We start from the raw sequence: 18,601 nt of genomic DNA on the forward strand, positions 1-18,601 counted from the left end.
TTTAGCAGGCTCTGCTCTGGGGTCATTTGGCCAGGCTGCCTGGATGTGTACAAAGACCTGGGTGAGGTTTCTCCTCTGGTGTCTGTCTTTTGACTGAATTTGGCTCTAGCCAAGTCCCCTGAATAAAGTCAACGTCTGATGCTTCTATTTGGCTCAAGCCCCTGAGGCAAAGCTCTTCAAACAGATCTCATGGTCTCCAGGGCAGAAATGGGACAAATGGTACCAGACCTGGGAGGCCTGTGAGCAGGAAGTTTCAAACCAGGTCCAGGAGGCTGCCAGGCATGACACAGTAGAGGAGGCTGGGGCTCTCTACGGGCTTCAAGTGGGTGTCCCTTTGTGCTTAGAAAGGCAGTGTGGTCTGCTGGGCAGAGCACTGGCTGGGAGCAGGAGCAGTGGGCTCCAGTGTCTGGGTTTCTCTCAGACTAGGTTAGTCCAGAACCCCCGGAGTAACACTGGCACCCTATGTTCTCATTCACCAGGCATCTCTGAGTACTCTTCTGTTGGCCTTGGGGTTTGACTTGCTCCTTGTTGCCCAGCTGGATCATGCCATGCTTGGGCACCAGCATAGCCTGGGATAGGATAGAGATTGGTAGGGTACATCTAAGATACGACAGGGACACCAAGTGGTGATGCGCGTGGTGGTGTGTGTGTTATATACTCCTAACATGTATTGTTCATGTATCTCTCTGTGTCTGTGTACGTGAGCTTGTGTGAGTATGTGAGTATGTATATATCTATGGGGGTGTATATATGTATTTGTGTATAGTTCTATGTGTGTCTGTGTATATGCATGTCTTTGTGTCTTATGCAACTCTATGTGTGTGTCTGTGTGTATAAGTGTGTGTCTATGTGTGTGTGTGTGTGTCTGTGCCCTTCCTTTTTGTATGCTTGTCTGCATGTCTGTGTGCCTCTTTGTGTACACATGTTCATCTGTTTTGTGTGCTTGTCTGTGTTTGATTGTTTCTCTGTGCATCTGTGTGCAACTGGAAGTCGTCAAGTCCGAAAGAAACTTGGGACCAATGGCTATCTGTGTTTCCTATAAGCATACCAAAGTGCTTACAGGCTTCCAGGCTTTCTTGGCATCAAAATCAACTGTGGCTCTTCTCACTTTTCACACCCTGATCCTACCCTAAACTTCTCTATCTCCTGAGCTTCCTTTCCCCAACTTCCCATTCCCATGTAACTCCACCATTTTGGCCATATCCTCTCTTTTGTCTTCTTCCCTTGTCCCCTTTCTCTTGGTCTCCTTTGCCCTCATCCTTTTCATTGTCCCCTCTCCTTCTCTCCTTCTCTCTCTTCTCTCACAGACTGGTCTATCTGCCAGTCACGTTCAGTGTACTACTTCCTCCCTCTGCCCTGGACTCTTTCAGATGCCTCTGGCCACGCTCTCTCTCATACCTATAATAAAAACCTTCCCTTCAACCATATCTTGGAGCAGTCATGTCCTCAGTGTATACAGAGGTTGCTTCTGTTCTCTCCTGAACACAGTCCTTTGGCAAGAAAAGGCCCCTGTCACAGGTGAAGAAGTCCATCGTACCAGATCAGACGAGAGCGCCCAGCCTATAGGGCTCATTTCTAACTGTCCATATAAGACTTGGCCCCACTGGCCCAGCCAGACTTGGGATGATGTCAGCCTCATAAATGGTCCTGGGGAAGGAAGCACTCGGGGAATTTCCTGTGGAATTTAGTTGATCTTGAGGTCCAAGGTCATTTGCACTGAATATAAGGAAGAGTGGCTGAGTTGGTTCTAGGGACACAGTGAGGCCTTGTGGGATGATGGGTCCCACTTGGTGCCAACCCCTCAGTCCCTGCCCAGCCTCTTCCTTTAATCCATCTGTGGTGACCTTGGGTTTCAGCCTGTGCTGAGCTAAAGCCAGGGGTAGATGTCCAGACACCGCAGGAGGAGTGGTATGACAAAGGGCACCCCAGCAGCCTTAGCTACTGACTCTGCCATCAAGGCAGTAATCCAGGTGACACCTGGGTGAAGCCACAGGTGCAGGGGACAATACAAAGGCACTTTTTATTTGCTTTAGCTTGCACAAATTTGACTTCAATTACTCTGCCTCTTGTGTCGAAGCAGTTCGGACACCCTCGCCCCCCCTTTCTGTGGCCGGTCTCCACTTTGGCTTCTGTCTGAAGGAAGGCGAGAAATGAAGACAGAGTGGTACCGTGAGTGTGTGTGTGTGTGTGTGTGTGGTGTGTTCTGTACTGAATTCTTCTGCCTTTGTCCCTGATTCTGGAAATCAACACTATCACATGTCCACCCACCACATTGGCGATGGGAAGGCCTCTGGATGGGCCTGTGACTCATCACATTCCCACACTGGTGTTTGTATCTGTGGAGAGAAGGTGTGTTGGTCACTGTCCTGCCTAGAGCCAGAGAGGGGATGCACTGTGGCTCCTGGCCGGGGTAGCAGCAGCTGGCCTTGAGGAAAGGGCAAAGGACAGGCTGAGGCAGGATAGGACAAAGGAAGGCACAGGAGGCAGCAGAGCCACAGGAAATGAGGTCATGGCCTGAGATAGTTCAGATAAGAATTTCCAAATTCCCCAGAAATATGTGCAATTATTGCATGTTGAATAAAATGTATATTAATTAAGTGAAGTAAAAAAAAATCAAGCTGGGTGGTGGTGGCACATGCCTTTTATCCCAGCACTCGGGAGGCAGAGGCAGGATCTCTGTGAGTTCAAGGTCAGCCTGGTCTACAAAGTGATTTCCAGGACAGGCTCCAAAGCTACAGAGAAACCCTGTCTCGAAATACAACAACAACAACGAAGAAGAAGAAAACAAAACAAATTTCAAAAGAGTTCACAAATGTTCTCAACACTTGTGCTTCAGGTTTCCTTTTTACTCTGAAGTTTTCAGGCAGCGAGATGCTGGAGATAGAGAAAAGTCAGGGAGGTCAGAGAGAAGAGACACAGCCTCACTGGCTTTTCTGCCCCTAGAAAAACATGCCTTACCTGTGTATCTTCTAATCCGAGTTCCCCACTTTAAAAATGTATTAAGCAAGGATATGCAAAGTTCATAAAGAACGATCAAGTGAACACCCAGGAGACAATCCACTACCCAGCTGAGAAAACTAACTCTGGAACAGCATAGAAGCCCCTAGGGAAAGAGCCACTTGCCCCCATTCCCTGTGTCTTCCCAAGAAAAGCCCAATCTGCCGCAACCCTGGATGGCCACACTCCTCACTCTTTGTCCGCATACAAATGGATTTCCAAGCTACAGTTTTTGGGTGTTTTAAAGGTTTATATATGATATCTTTTCAGACTATGCATCCCATAGTTGGATGTGGGGACCCTTGTCTGTAAGTTCAGCACTTGGGAGATAGAGAAAGGAGGTTCAAGGGTTTGAGGTCATTCATAGAGAGTTCAAGGAAAGCCTGGGCTGTACGAGATCCTGTCTCAAAACCACCACCACCACCACCAAGAACGCTGAGTGTGTAATCTGCTACAACACGTTTTCTTCTCCACTCACTCTGCTTGAGAGACTCACGCACCTTTGTAAGTACAGATCTGGCTTATTCATTTCGTAGTGATAAGCGATAAATCTAATAAACAAATCTAATACATTTACTAGTGATGGTATAATAAAGAGGGATGCTTATAAAAATAAGTGAGCATTGTAAATTTTCCACAAGAGATGCAAGAGATGAAATATCCCCTTATGCTGGGCATGGTGGCACATGCCTTTAACCCAGCACAGGGAAGCAAGGGCCATTGAATCTCTATGAGTTCAAGGTCATCTTGGTCTATAGGGAGTTCCAGACCTGCTAAAGATACAAAAGACCCTGGGGACAAAGAGAGAGAGAGAGAGAGAGAGAGAGAGAGAGAGAGAGAGAGAGAGAGAGGGAGGGAGGGAGGGAGGGAGGGAGGGAGGGAGAGAGAGAGAGAGAGAGAGAGAGAGAGAGAGAGGAGAGAAAGAGAGAATATTCCACAGAAATTATTTAAAAAATTAACAGAAACTCTGTAGAAAGCTAAAAAGTTGTTCATAGACACAAACACTTGAAAAATGGAGACATCATATAATTGAAGACAAAAATAATACTGTAGCATCTTCCTAAATCAATCCATATGTTTAACACAATCAAATTTCCAACTAAGAGCTTGGGGAGTATCGGTTCAAAAGATTCCAAAATTTATGCAGGAGAGTGAAAATGGAGAAAAAAAACCAACTCAGTGAACTTGCAAAATAGATATGATTAAAGATAAAAATTAATTCTAATAATAATTCTATTTATTCTAATAAATGTGTTTTAAAGTTGCAGTCTTTAAAGCCTCAAGTGTCAGAGGTCATGTCACTGGTGTCTGTACAGGAAATCTACATATGAAAACGATGGCTTTCCCAGTAGGGAAATGATGGCTTATATGATAGGTTAGATTGAAAAATAAACACTGGTCCCATTTTGTTACTTAAAGAAAAGTAAGTTAAAACCGTATCTCACTTTTCAACTGGTTATTATTCTAGTCATCATTTATGAGGGAGTAAGATGTGAAATTGGGATGAGACTAGGCATGGTGGCACATACCTAATGCCAGGGGTCAGCAGCTTGAGGTCATCCTCAGATACACCGTAAGTTCAGTTCCCAGAACCCACATCGCAGCTCGCTGATGTCTACAACCCCAGTCCCAGGGCTCCGACAGACACACACAGGCAAAACACTAATTCACATAAAATAAAATTAACCCTTGAACATTTTTAAATCAGTGAAAAAGCACAAAATAAAGTTTAAAACTTTTGTTTCAGATTTATTTGTTTTGTTATTTTATGTGTATGTTTTTTTGTTTTTTGTTTTTTGCCTGCATGTGTGTGTAACACTTACGCGTCTGGTGCCCCAGGAGATCAGAAGATGGTGTCAGATCCCCTGGATGTGGAGTTGCAAACTGTTGTAAGCCACATGTCGGGGCTGGGAATCGAACCTGGATTGTCTTAACGATTGAGCCACCTCTCCAGATGCTCTAAGCCAGAAGACCCAAAGTTGATATTGGGAGCCCATGTGGTGGAAGGGGAGGGCAGCTTGTAAGTTGTCCCCTGCCCTCCACATGGGAGTCATGGCACCATCACCCAGCCACTTCCCCACACTAAAGTGCAAAAGTATTAATTTAAAAATGTAAAAAGTAGAGCCAGGCAGTGGTGGTGCATGCCTTTAATCCCAGCACTTGGGAGGCAGAGGAAGGCAGAGCTCTGAGTTTGAGGCCAGCCTGTTCTACAGAGTGAGTTCCAGGACTACACAGAGAAAAACCCTGTCTCAAAAAAAAAAAAAAGAAAAGAAAAGAAAGAAAGAGAGAAAGAAAGAAAGAAAAAAAGAAAAGAAAGAAAGAAAAAGTAAATCTGAGACACAATAAAGAAGAGAAATAAGTGCGTAATTCTGACCACATACATACTAAGATTCTTTATGCTAAGACAACTGTACAGAATAAGTCAAGTTGTATAAATATCTGTCATGACTGGGTATGGTAACCCTGGTACTATGGTGGCAGGTGACTCTCTATAAATTTGAGGCCAGCCTGGGCTACAAAGCTACACAGTGAGACCCTGTTAACAAAATAAACAAAAACAAAAAAGGCTAAATTTATGATGATTCATTTTTCCCAGCAAACAAAACTCTCTTTGAAAGAAATACTCAAAAGCAATTGAGTGGACTGAAAGGAAAGGATGGACCGTTCAGTCAGAACAGTACTTGTCTTACAGATACGAGGACTTGAGTTTCATGAATTATAAAATAAAACCAAAAAAAGCCAGCCACGTAGGTACATTTACAAACCCAGCCTAGGGAGGAGGAGACAGATGGATCTCTGGGGCTCACTGGCCAGCCAGCCTAATCTAGTTCATGAGTTCCAAGCCAGAGAGAGAGAGAGAGAGAGAGAGAGACACCCTGGTTCAAAAAGAGAAAGTGAAGGGCTATTACCTGAAGTCCCCTCTGACTTCTGTGAGTACACACACTTACATTTTTATGCCCTGACACACATCCACCATGAACACCACACACACACACAACACACAGAAAGACTGAAGGAAGACTTGTTGCCTTCTGGAATGGTCTGGATCTCTTAAAAGAAAATTCTTTCTGCTTGGCTCCCTGGGGTTCTGAAGTATTCATTGGTGGGGTGTATGGCCCAGGCACTAAGATACTTAAAAGCTCTGCTTAGATAATCACATTCAAAAGTTTAGGAGTAAATGGATTATCTAAGAAATGCGTAGGACTGTATTTCTAATACTGAAAAACTTGAAATTTAAAAAATGAATGCCATTTTTCAAGTGTCAACTTGGCAAGGAAAAGTTGAGAGAACTGGGGTGGGAGTGATGAGGGAGACCCCACAAAGCATAACTACTGTTCTAATGGAAAGAGACCAAACATCTGCAGAGCAACTTGGTGGTCCGTCCTTCCTTCCTTCCTTCCTTCCTTCCTTCCTTCCTTCCTTCCTTCCTTCCTTCCTTCCTTCCTTCCTTCCTTCCTTCTTCCCTCCCTCCCCCTCTTTCTTTCTTTCTTTCTTTCTTTCTTTCTTTCTTTCTTTCTTTCTTTCTTTCTTTCTTTCTTTGTTTTGATAAGATCTCATGTAGACCAGGCTGGCCTTAAACTCACGAGGATCCACCGGCATCTGCCTCTCTAGTGCTGGGATCAAAGCCACTACTGCCTAGACCTGGATATTTTAATATGTAAAGCCTGTATGACTTTTGACCAAGCAATTCTATTTCTAGGAGTCAGTTGAACATGAAGTCTTACACACAGTCTCAAAGGTGCTGGATTTAGCATTACTCTTGTGGCCTCTCTGTCTGTTTTGTTGGTCAGGCTCTAACCTAGTAGCAGATGAATAGAGACAGCCGTCATTCCCACCCAGTCACCTATAGCATCTCTGGCTGGATATTCTGCAGCTTAGCCAGAAGAGGCATTGTTGTAATTTGCATATTAATGACACATTTTTTAGGGCTCTGGGCAATGTTATTAACATCAGAAATTAGAAATCTGGCTGGGTGTCCCGGTACACACTTATAATCTCAGCACTTGGGAAGTTGAGGCAGGATGATTACCATGAGTTTGAGCCCAGCCTGGGCTACATGCCAATTACCAGGACAGAAAGAACTACATAAAAAGACCCTATCTCAAAAAAGCAAAAAAACAAAAAAACAAACAAAACCAACAATAAAAAACACAAATTAGTTTAAAATTAGAAACCTAATTTTATATGCAAAATAATATATCTAATAATATACCTTAATGGTATATTATTTCCTAGTAACAGAAGAAAATAATAGGGAGAATTAATTTTCTAAACAAATCCAATATTACATAATTAATATGTGTATGCAAAAGCAACATTGATTTCTGTGAAGGTATGTGCCTAGAAAAAAGACTAAAAGAAAACACACTAAGGGTTCATATGTCATCCCTGAATGATAAGATTACTAATAATCTTTATTTTATTTTGAAAACTTTTAAAATATTATAATGTCTACATTGAAAATATATGAACAGAAAAAAACAAAAATTATCATATGTTAAATAAATAAAGCAAAAAAATGATATATTTGGAAATTAGGGTCCTTTCAAGATTGCCTCTTTTTTCTCATCCTCCCCTGTTCCAGGCTACCAGGCCACATATTTAATTATGTCAACCCTGAGGAAAGCACATGGGGAGACTGTCTCATCCTCTAAGAGGGCATGGGTGTGGCCAGGTAGTTCCACCAAGGGAAGGAAGCAACTGACCCACTATCTACATCTGGGTCCTCCTTCTCCTACTCAAATGTCCACCCTTAGCTACACTTGGTGGTACAGGCCTGTATCCCAGACATGTAAGAGGTTGAGGGAGCAGGGTCGTAAGGTCAAGGCCCACCTGAGCAACAGAGCCAGCTCGAGAGCAGTCTGGGAAATTTAGTCAAACTGTTTGAAAATAAACGTGAGAAGAGGTTTGGGGAAAGCTCAGTGTGGTAGAGACTGTGAGGTCTGAACCTTAATCCTAAAAACCAAACCAAACAACACTCAGGTAAACCACCTGGGAACAGTAAACATTCATGGCTGGAACTAAATAGAGGGAACCTGCCTGGGAGACCCTGAGAAGATCCCTGCTCTGGGCAGGGAGCCTGGCCTTGGTCTGGGCATCTATAGGAGCCTGGCCTTTGTCTGGGCATCTATAGGAGCCTGACCTTTGTCTGGGCATCTATAGGAGCCTGACCTTTGTCTGGACATCTATAGGAGCCTGGCCTTTGTCTGGGCATCTATAGGAGCCTGGCCTTGGTCTGGGCATCTATAGGAGCCTGACCTTTGTATGGACATCTATAGGAGCCTGGCCTTTGTCTGGGCATCTATAGGAGCCTGGCCTTTGTCTGGGCATCTATAGGAACCTGGCCTTTGTCTGGGCATCTGTAGGAGCCTGGCCTTTGTCTGGGCATCTGTAGGAGCCTGGCCTTTGTCTGGGCATCTGTAGGAGCCTGGCCTTTGTCTGGGCATCTATAGGAGCCTGGCCTTTGTCTGGACATCTATAGGAGCCTGGCCTTTGTCTGGGCATCTACAGGAGCCTGGCCTTTGTCTGGGCATCTATAGGAGCCTGGCCTTTGTCTGGGCATCTATAGGAGCCTGGCCTTTGTCTGGGCATCTGTAGGAGCCTGGCCTTTGTCTGGGCATCTACAGGAGCCTGGCCTTTGTCTGGACATCTATAGGAGCCTGGCCTTTGTCTGGACATCTATAGGAGCCTGGCCTTTGTCTGGACATCTATAGGAGCCTGGCCTTTGTCTGGACATCTATAGGAGCCTGGCCTTTGTCTGGGCATCTATAGGAGCCTGGGCTTTGTCTGGACATCTATAGGAGCCTGGCCTTGGTCTGGACATCTATAGGAGGCTGGCCTTGGTCTGGGCATCTATAGGAGCCTGGTCTTTGTCTGGACATCTATAGGAGCCTGGCCTTTGTCTAGGCATCTATAGGAGCCTGGCCTTTGTCTGGACATCTATAGGAGGCTGGCCTTGGTCTGGGCATCTATAGGAGCCTGGCCTTGGTCTGGGCATCTATAGGAGCCTGGCCTTGGTCTGGGCATCTATAGGAGCCTGGCCTTTGTCTGGGCATCTATAGGAGCCTGGCCTTTGTCTGGGCATCTATAGGAGCCTGGCCTTTGTCTGGGCATCTGTAGGAGCCTGGCCTTTGTCTGGACATCTATAGGAGCCTGGCCTTTGTCTGGACATCTATAGGAGCCTGGCCTTTGTCTGGACATCTATAGGAGCCTGGCCTTTGTCTGGACATCTATAGGAGCCTGGCCTTTGTCTGGGCATCTACAGGAGCCTGGCCTTTGTCTGGGCATCTATAGGAGCCTGGCCTTTGTCTGGGCATCTATAGGAGCCTGACCTTTGTCTGGGCATCTATAGGAGCCTGACCTTTGTCTGGACATCTATAGGAGCCTGGCCTTTGTCTGGGCATCTATAGGAGCCTGGCCTTGGTCTGGGCATCTATAGGAGCCTGACCTTTGTATGGACATCTATAGGAGCCTGGCCTTTGTCTGGGCATCTATAGGAGCCTGGCCTTTGTCTGGGCATCTATAGGAACCTGGCCTTTGTCTGGGCATCTGTAGGAGCCTGGCCTTTGTCTGGGCATCTGTAGGAGCCTGGCCTTTGTCTGGGCATCTGTAGGAGCCTGGCCTTTGTCTGGGCATCTATAGGAGCCTGGCCTTTGTCTGGACATCTATAGGAGCCTGGCCTTTGTCTGGGCATCTACAGGAGCCTGGCCTTTGTCTGGGCATCTATAGGAGCCTGGCCTTTGTCTGGGCATCTATAGGAGCCTGGCCTTTGTCTGGGCATCTGTAGGAGCCTGGCCTTTGTCTGGGCAGCTGTAGGAGCCTGGCCTTTGTCTGGACATCTATAGGAGCCTGGCCTTTGTCTGGACATCTATAGGAGCCTGGCCTTTGTCTGGACATCTATAGGAGCCTGGCCTTTGTCTGGACATCTATAGGAGCCTGGCCTTTGTCTGGGCATCTATAGGAGCCTGGGCTTTGTCTGGACATCTATAGGAGCCTGGCCTTGGTCTGGACATCTATAGGAGGCTGGCCTTGGTCTGGGCATCTATAGGAGCCTGGCCTTTGTCTGGACATCTATAGGAGCCTGGCCTTTGTCTGGGCATCTATAGGAGGCTGGCCTTGGTCTGGGCATCTATAGGAGCCTGGCCTTGGTCTGGGCATCTATAGGAGCCTGGCCTTGGTCTGGGCATCTATAGGAGCCTGGCCTTGGTCTGGGCATCTATAGGAGCCTGGCCTTTGTCTGGGCATCTATAGGAGCCTGGCCTTTGTCTGGGCATCTATAGGAGCCTGGCCTTTGTCTGGGCATCTGTAGGAGCCTGGCCTTTGTCTGGACATCTATAGGAGCCTGGCCTTTGTCTGGACATCTATAGGAGCCTGGCCTTTGTCTGGACATCTATAGGAGCCTGGCCTTTGTCTGGACATCTATAGGAGCCTGGCCTTTGTCTGGGCATCTATAGGAGCCTGGCCTTTGTCTGGGCATCTATAGGAGCCTGGCCTTTGTCTGGGCATCTATAGGAGCCTGGCCTTTGTCTGGGCATCTGTAGGAGCCTGGCCTTTGTCTGGGCATCTGTAGGAGCCTGGCCTTTGTCTGGGCATCTGTAGGAGCCTGGCCTTTGTCTGGACATCTATAGGAGCCTGGCCTTTGTCTGGACATCTATAGGAGCCTGGCCTTTGTCTGGACATCTATAGGAGCCTGGCCTTTGTCTGGGCATCTATAGGAGCCTGGCCTTTGTCTGGACATCTATAGGAGCCTGGCCTTGGTCTGGACATCTATAGGAGGCTGGCCTTGGTCTGGGCATCTATAGGAGCCTGGCCTTTGTCTGGACATCTATAGGAGCCTGGCCTTTGTCTGGACATCTATAGGAGCCTGGCCTTTGTCTGGACATCTATAGGAGGCTGGCCTTGGTCTGGGCATCTATAGGAGCCTGGCCTTGGTCTGGGCATCTATAGGAGGCTGGCCTTGGTCTGGGCATCTATAGGAGCCTGGCCTTTGTCTGGGCATCTAAGGAGCCTGGCCTTTGTCTGGGCATCTATAGGAGCCTGGCCTTTGTCTGGGCATCTGTAGGAGCCTGGCCTTTGTCTGGGCATCTGTAGGAGCCTGGCCTTTGTCTGGGCATCTATAGGAGCCTGGCCTTTGTCTGGACATCTATAGGAGCCTGGCCTTTGTCTGGACATCTGTAGGAGCCTGGCCTTTGTCTGGACATCTGTAGGAGCCTGGCCTTTGTCTGGACATCTATAGGAGCCTGGCCTTTGTCTGGACATCTATAGGAGCCTGGCCTTTGTCTGGACATCTATAGGAGCCTGGCCTTTGTCTGGACATCTATAGGAGCCTGGCCTTGGTCTGGACATCTATAGGAGGCTGGCCTTGGTCTGGGCATCTATAGGAGCCTGGCTTTTGTCTGGACATCTATAGGAGCCTGGCCTTTGTCTGGGCATCTATAGGAGCCTGGCCTTTGTCTGGGCATCTATAGGAGGCTGGCCTTGGTCTGGGCATCTATAGGAGCCTGGCCTTTGTCTGGACATCTATAGGAGGCTGGCCTTGGTCTGGGCATCTATAGGAGCCTGGCCTTTGTCTGGACATCTATAGGAGCCTGGCCTTGGTCTGGGCATCTATAGGAGCCTGGCCTTTGTCTGGACATCTATAGGAGGCTGGCCTTGGTCTGGGCATCTATAGGAGCCTGGCCTTGGTCTGGGCATCTATAGGAGCCTGGCCTTTGTCTGGGCATCTATAGGAGCCTGGCCTTTGTCTGGGCATCTATAGGAGCCTGGCCTTTGTCTGGACATCTATAGGAGGCTGGCCTTGGTCTGGGCATCTATAGGAGCCTGGCCTTGTTCTGGGCATCTATAGGAGCCTGGCCTTGGTCTGGACATCTATAGGAGCCTGGCCTTTGTCTGGGCATCTATAGGAGCCTGGCCTTTGTCTGGACATCTATAGGAGCCTGGCCTTTATCTGGAAAATCTACAAGAGCCTAGCCTTTATCTGGAAAATCTGCAGGAGGCTGGCCTTTATCTGGACAATCTATTTCAGCTGTGCAATCCTAGTACTCTCTTGCCATGCCCCAGATTCTGAGGACAACTGTAATCTTTATAGCTGCTTGAGGCACCTGTGGGAGAGGCCTTCTAGAAGCCAGGATAATCTTGGATACCTCATATAACAAATGGCAATTGTAGCAATTTCACAAGTTAGCAAGGACAGGGCAGGGCAGGGCCAACTAGCCCAGAGAGGGAGTTGGCCTTTGGGCCCCTGGAAGCGAGGATCTGGGGGCAGCCCCTCACCTTTCTCGGAATTATATAGCTCATCTCTCACACAACGGTGGCAGAAACATGGAACCCTTTGTCCAGAAGCTCTCACCTGCTGGCAGACACACCTTCACAAGTGGCACAAAGGACATCTCAGGAGCACCTGCAGTGCGGAGGTGGAGGTGGAGGACACCAAAAATAAACCAAAGATACCTCTGACCAAAAGCCTGCAACAACAACAAAACAACTTCCCAGATGGTTGGAGACACAAAATCCTCACCAACACACATAAAGGAGATACGTTTGGAGTCTAGCTAGGTGGCGTTAGGCAATCGTTTTCTCTGATTCATTTTTCCCTGTGTAAAACTGGGTCAGTAATATTCATTTCACAGGCTAGGTGTAAGAATATACACTCAGAACTCTCACATGTTCTGTGTCTCCATTTGTGTCTGTCTTTGTCCTCTCTCTCTCTCTCTCTCTCTCTCTCTCTCTCTCTCTCTCTCACACACACACACACACACACACACACACACACACACACACACACACACACACAGGTTGCAAGACTACCATGCAGATTCTGCTTATAATGAATCTTAATAGTGTGTAGCTATTGATGGCTTTATTATTTTTTCCTACACGACAAATAAATAAAAGAAACTAATTGTAAGAGAATTTGAAGGACAACTAAAGCTTAGGTGGGCTCCAGACCGTAGGAAAAACTTTCCTCATTATGACAAAAATATTTGAATGCCTTGCCCATGCTTGGGACTATGTTGTTATGGAGTGCAGATATCAAAATGATTAAGACAGCTGCTCTTCTGTGTCTCCTGGTGACGTGGATTCACTAGATAAAGAGGAAATAAACACCAACCACTATCAGTAGCAGCTGTGCAGGTATTAAGTAGGAGAACGGGATGCCATGAAGGACCATAACAGGAAGCAGCTGGCTCTGACTGCGGGAAGAATCAGGGCCTCCCAGAGTGGGTAACCTTCATGCGTCAGCTAAGAGAAGGTTAGTACCTAGCTGTGTGTGGGCTTCAGAGAAGAGCCTCCCAGACAAAGGGTGCATCCCAAGAATTGAGAGGCAGGAAAGGCTGGCACGCAACTCTACACCTGTGTCCGAAGCATAGAGAGTAATCCGGAAGGTGACTTTGAAAGCCATGGTAAAAAAATTTGCATCTTATCATAAGGGATGGATGCCACTTCAAGGTAGTAAGCAGAGAGATGTTGTGAGCTCACTCTGCCTTGGGGGGCAGTGCAGGCTTGGCAGGACCGGGAGCAGAAGAGGAGCTGCAAGTGGCTAGGGCAGAGAACAAAAACAATGGCCCAGGCCAGGGTCAAGGAGCACGAGGAGAGATGGGATTCAAGACTGCCTGAGAAAAACCTACTAGATACGGTGATGGTGATGGAGTGGAAAGAAGGATGAGACAGAAGAGACTCATTAGGCTTTAGTGACCTAGGACAACACAGAGGGATGGTCCTGAAGAAACTCCATCAAGTATCAAAATGGAAATCGACTGAGTGAGCCCTGAGCTGGATCTTGACATGCAGACAAGGTGTGGAGGACAGACTTCTACTCCAGGAAGGCAGGCAGCAGAACCCGGAAAGAGAAGTGGAATGAGCTTGCCTCACTAGCGTAGGTGGCCTAGAGTAGGGCAGGTCTTGCCAGGAGGGAAGGGTGTGAGCTGTGGACCATGGGGTGTGAACCCTGCAGGGTGGGAGCTGGGGTGTGGCCTCTGGAGTCAGGTTCAGATATGAACTTTGATGTTGGAGATAGTGGGAAGCTGGGAGCGGCTCAGGACAGCAGCCAGCATCTGCTGGGGAAGAGGGAAGGTGTGTGAGCAAGTGGCCCTGGAGTTTCGGCTTTCTAAAAGTATTTCTGGACCACCTCTGCTCTCAGGAGGACAGCAGTGCATGATGGGATGATTAGAGAAAAAAACCTCTTGGCTTCCACCACACTCCCTCGTTGGTTCATTCCAACCTTGTTGTCTATGTCTTTACAATCCACTCGTGCATATCTGTTGACTTTAGTTTGGGGCCAGGTCTTGGCACATGGGGGAGACTGATCTTCAACTCCCAACATTCCTGCTTCTGCCTCCCAGGTGGTGAGACTGTAAGTATGTGCCACCACAGCCAGCCTTCAGACTCTTTTGATGACTTTTTTGCAGTTGGGTGTCTGATGGCAGACATCAGGAGAGTGCAGAATTCTGCCTCCTCTGTCTCTGCCCTGTCCATTAAATCTCAGCCTGGGCCATGGCTTTAAAAGCTGTTTGTATTTGGGGACTGGTGATATAGGTCAGTTGGTGGAGGGCTTGCCTAGTATGGGGAGAAACCCTGGATTTGACCTTCAGCACCCCAGGAGCGGAGTATGGTAGTACAGCACAGGACTGCAACCCCAGCTCTCAGGAGGAAGAGAGAAAGATCATGAGTTCAAGACTATCCTCAGCTACGTAGCATGTTCAGTGGCAGATTGGGCGCCATGAGATCCTGTCTCAAAAAAAAAATCTGCATTCTGCTTCATGTATTCTCTCCCTGAGTTTTTCAGTTGAACAACCTGACACTTCTATTTGAGGGTGTCTCAAATTTCCAACGTCCAGGACAAGAACTGGGGATATAGCTCAGTTGTAGGACACCATGGTCCAGCATGTTCAAGGCCCTGAGCTCAATTCTCTGCATAAAAAATGTCTAAGACAGAAACCTCTAGTCCTTTTTACCCCAAGCTATTCCTACCCTGGGGTCCCCTACCTGAGTAATGGGGCCCAGCAGTTACAAAGGCAAAAAGCTAAGCAATATCTGTGATGGCTTATTTAGCAGTCACTGAGTCTGGTAGGCTCTACTCTCAGAAGAGCCCCAAATCTACTACCCCTCACCAGGCCACAGCTAAAGCTGCCATCTTTGTTTTCCTGGTCCTCCTGTTACCAGGTAGCATCCTCCACTACCCCCCCAAGTGTGTACCACACACAGACGAAATCATTCCCCCAGACTGAATCCCTCTGGCAGCTTTCCCTGGACCTCAGAAGGAAGCTAACACTGCTTCCGCAGCTTCTGGAGCAGATGGCTCCAACTTTACTTTTGACCCTGACATGCCCACCAGACACTGGGGTTTTACGTTTCTAGAACCAATGACCCTTGTGCAGACCCCAGGACCTTTGTTTATACTCGGTTCTTTTGGGAACATTTTCCCATCATTCTTCTCTTCCTCACGGTTCTCATTCAAATGTGCCGAGTCCGCCTGCCAGGGCTTCTCTGCTGTTAGTCACTCGCTGCTGAGTGCTTCGTCCTAGACATCAGAAGAGTGCCATAGCGATTCCCAGGCTTCCCTCCCTGAGGACACACATGTAGGTGGCATGAAGGCTGGATCTCACACGACCTGCTCAGCACTGTCTCCCACCCCTGAAACAATCCTAAGCACATAGTGGGAACTCTATAAATATTTGCTCAAGAAATGTATTCTGATGTGCCTGCTGGTTTTCTCAGGAGAGTGTGGCAAGCTGTGAAGAGTTACCCAAGAATTCAGGGCAGGGACTGGAGCTCCAAGCAGTGAGGCCCAGCCAGCCTGATGAGCCGGTATTTACTGGAGGCTCTATGCTGTCTAGAAAGAATAGTCCACAGCGGTGGGCCTGGACAGAACCCTTCAAAGGCCAACACAGAGAACTGACCAGAAGCCATCTGAAAATTGGTGGACTGTTCCTTCCAAAGCCACCATGTGGTTATAATCAAGGACCCCACTGAGCTGTGTTCACATCTTCCCAGCCAAGCTTGCCCTCCTGCAGATCTAGATGTGACTGTGGCCATTTAATCGCTAGATATTTCACAAGGTCTTAATGCATGGACACCTGCACACTGTGGAATATGAACCAGCCATCAGGACTGTCATAGCGAAGCTCCAGGGATTTAACTCTTTGGTATGAGCACTTGCCTATTGTTGTTGATACCCTAGGTTTGATTTCCACTGCTACACCCACAAACACAAAATGCTTCAGACTGTAATCTAGAAAATATACCTTAATTTTAGTCTAAAAAATACCCTGGGATAGATATGCCTAAATATTGTAAGCATAAATGTATAAATATTATCTAAGGGAAAAAAACTGAAAGGGGCGAGTACTCACTGGGTTGGATGGTTTTCAGTGCATTTGCCTCTCAATGTTTTCCAAACTTTTTCTTTCGTTTGTTCATTTTCAAGACAGGGTTTCTCTGTGTAGTCCTGGCTGTCCTGGAATTCACTCTGTAGATCAGGCTGACCTCAAACTCACAGAGATCTGCCTGCCTCTGCCTCCTGAGAGCTGGGATTAAAGGTGTGAGACACCAACACCTGGTCGTTTCTCAAACATGCTAAGAAACTACTTGCATATGCAGAGAACGAAAGTACTAGAGAACAGAATAAGGGATGCTAGAGCCCGAGGAGGAAAACAGGGGGAAGATGGAGCGAGGGAGGCCAACAGGCAGAGGGGAGCAATTGGACAGAGGCGATGACATAATGTCTGCTGTCATACAACCAGGAGGACAGCTGTGACTGATGACAAGTAAGGGACTATTTCCAAAGAACTAATACAGGAATTTGAATCTTCCTAACATAAAGAAATGACAAATGTCTGAGGTGATAGGTACATCTGCTTAAATATCACACTTTGTCCCAGAAATATATGAAGTTGCTATATGCTAAAATAAAATAATTTTGGTGGTTTGTTTAGGTGTGTGTGTGTGTGTGTGTGATGCTGGGAATTGAACCCTAGGATCCATGCTTGCTGAATAAGTGCTCTACTACTGAGCTATCACCCCAACCTCTAAATAGATTTAATTATTTATTTTGTTAAGATTTATTTTAATTATGTGCATGTGTGTATATCTACACGAGTATGTTTATGTGCGTCCAGGAGCCCAAAGCGACCAGAAGAAGATGTCACATCTCCTGAACCCTCATAGCTATCCTCCTGTGCTGCGTGAGAGCAGAAGCTATTCTACCCTCCTGTCTAACTGCTCGTCCTTGCCTGTTGGCCTCCTCCCTCTGTCTTCCCTCCTACAGCCTTCCTTGGGCTCTGGCACTGTTATTCTATTTTCTAGTAGTTTCATTTTCTACATACACAAGGCGGCTGTGAACTGAACCGGAGTCTCACGGAGGAGTAGTATATGCTATTAACGGCCGAGCCATCTCTTCAGCCCCGCTCCTGTATATCTTAAAAGAGACTTTAAGCCAGGCATGGTGGCACACAGCTTTAATCCCAGCACTCCTGAGGCAGCAGCAGGCAGATCTCTGTGAGTTTGAAGACAGCCTGGTCTATACAATGAGTTCCAGGATAGCCAGGGTTATGTAGAGAGACCTTGTCTTTAAAAATAATAATAATAAATACCGAGAGAGAGAGAGAGAGAGAGAGAGAGAGAGAGAGAGAGAGAGAGAGAGAGAATCCTTAAAAGTAAATCTTGTTTACTTAACTCTGCACGAAACTCAAGTCCAAGTGGATCAAAATCCTCAACATAGATCCAGATACACTGAACCTGATAGAAGAGACAGTGGGAAATGGCCTTGAATGTGTTGGCACAGGAGACAACTTCCTGAACAGGACACCCATAACATAAACACTGAGTTCAACACTTAATAAACAGGACTTCATGAAACTGAAAAGGACACCATCAATAGGACAAAATAGCACCCTACAGAATGGAAAAAGATCTGATAAGGGACTGATTTCCAAAATGTATAAAGAACTCAGGAAACTAGACATCAACAAACCAAATTATCCAATTAAAAATGGGGTTCAGATCTAAGCAGAGAATTCTCAACAGAAGAATCTCAAATGGCTGAGAAACACTTAAGGAGATGTTCAACATCCTTAGCCATCAGGGAAATGCAAATCAAAATGACTCTGAGATACCATCTTACACCAGTCAGAATGGCCAAAATCAAAACCACAAGTGACAGCTCATGCTGGAGAGGATGTAGAACAAGGGGAACACTCCTCCATTGCTGTTGGGAGTACAAACTTGTACAGTCACTTTGGAAATCAGTATGGCAGTTTCTTAGAAAACTGGGAACCAATCTATCACAAAAGCCAGATATACCACTCTTGGGCATATATCCACAGGATGCTCAGTCACAGCACAAGGACACTTGCTCAACTATTCATAGCAACATTATGTGTAATAGCCAGAATCTGGAAACAACTTAGATGTCTCTCAACCGAGGATGAGTAAAAAAAAATGTGGTACATTTACACAATGGAGTATTACTCAGCTGTTAAAAACAATGACATCATGAAATTTGACGTCAAATGGATGGAACTAGGAAAAAAGTCATCTTGAGTGAGGTAACCCAGATACAGAAAGACCATCATGGTGTGTATGCACTTGTAAGTGAATATTAGCT

The 18,601-nt window shown here is 46.8% G+C and overlaps 1 protein-coding gene across 2 annotated transcripts in view; it reads right to left on the reverse strand.

The window, feature by feature from the left end:
* The window catches only part of Pla2g4e (phospholipase A2 group IVE), a 79,103-nt gene that overhangs the window by 56,628 nt on the left and 3,874 nt on the right, over positions 1-18,601 (reverse strand). The gene's annotated exons all lie outside the window — the stretch shown is intronic.

Source organism: Microtus pennsylvanicus, chromosome 2 (genome assembly GCF_037038515.1).
Source record: "Microtus pennsylvanicus isolate mMicPen1 chromosome 2, mMicPen1.hap1, whole genome shotgun sequence".
Taxonomy (NCBI): Eukaryota; Metazoa; Chordata; class Mammalia; order Rodentia; family Cricetidae; genus Microtus; species Microtus pennsylvanicus.